This window comes from Limulus polyphemus, unplaced genomic scaffold, assembly GCF_000517525.1.
Source record: "Limulus polyphemus unplaced genomic scaffold, Limulus_polyphemus-2.1.2 Scaffold3573, whole genome shotgun sequence".
Lineage (NCBI taxonomy): Eukaryota > Metazoa > Arthropoda > Merostomata > Xiphosura > Limulidae > Limulus > Limulus polyphemus.
This window is the reverse complement of record NW_013669183.1, coordinates 115877-117136: the sequence shown is the minus strand read 5'-3', so window position 1 is coordinate 117136 and position 1260 is coordinate 115877.

Below are 1260 nucleotides of genomic sequence, written 5' to 3'. Positions count from 1 at the left end.
AGAAAAGGTCAGCTTTCAGAGAAGTTTGAGGGACTTTGCTGGCACTGTAACAAACCTGGGCACAAGAGAGCCCAATGCTGGAAACTTCAACACAGGGGAGACGATACAGCAGAAAAGTTGTTGGAACTGTGGAAAGCACGGACATTTGAGGAGCCAGTGTAGGAAGAATATTACCAACAAATCGGCCTCAAGGAGACCAGTAGTAGTTGGTGTTGAGGGACACTCACCAACTCCCATCGTGAAAGTCCCTACAGCTAGGTGTAAAATGCCAAGCACACACAGTGTCTATGTAACAGGAAAGCTAGATGGCCAAAGGTGCAACATTGTCATAGACTCTGTGTCTCAGCAAATCCTTGTGAGCGTCAAGGTGTTAAATCACGAAGGAGTACCAGAAGCCACACAGAATCTTTGTGGTGTGACAGAACATTCTGCAAGATTGTGGGGACCAGTGTGCGTAACTATTGAGCTCATGGGCATAAAGGACAAACAGAAAGTATACTTGGCTGACATGGAAGACGAATGCATATTAGGATTGGACTATCTACTACCAAGGAAGTTTGTAATTGATTTTGATAAAATGACGTTTGGGAATAACAAAGGCCAAGTTCCGGTAACTGTTAAAAGAGAGGTTGAGTTGATTGCGTGCCATCGGGCTGAAGTCAAGCCGGCTGAAAGAGTTGATGATGGTGAAGTGGAACCAAATATAGATATCAGGACAGAACAGGAGAGGGACCAGGATTTGAAGCCAATGATTGATTTTTTAAAAGCAAGTGTTTTGCACCCTGCTTGGGAGAAGGTGTCTAGTCTAAGCACTGTGACAAAGAACTATTGGGCACAATGGGACCAGTTGAAACTTGAAGATGGTATTCTTCTCCGAAGATGGGAAACTGCAGATGGGAAAGTGACGACCTGGCAAACGATTATACCGAGAAAGTTACGGGAAGCTGTGTTGCGTCAATCCCATGATACTGTAACAGGAGGACATCTCGGAGTTAAGAAAACATTGAGTCACCTACGACACAGATTTTACTGGATAGGTATGAGACAAGATGTGGAAGAATGGTGCAGAACATGCAGTACATGTTGTGCTAAAAGGGGACCCAATCGTAAGGGTAGTGCTCCAATGAAGTTATATCAAGTTGGTGCACCAATGAAAAAAGTAGCTTTTGACATTGCTGGTCCTCTGCCCCCAAACTCGTGCTGGAAACAAGTATATTTGTGTGGTGATGGATTATTTCACCAAGTGGCCTGATGCATATA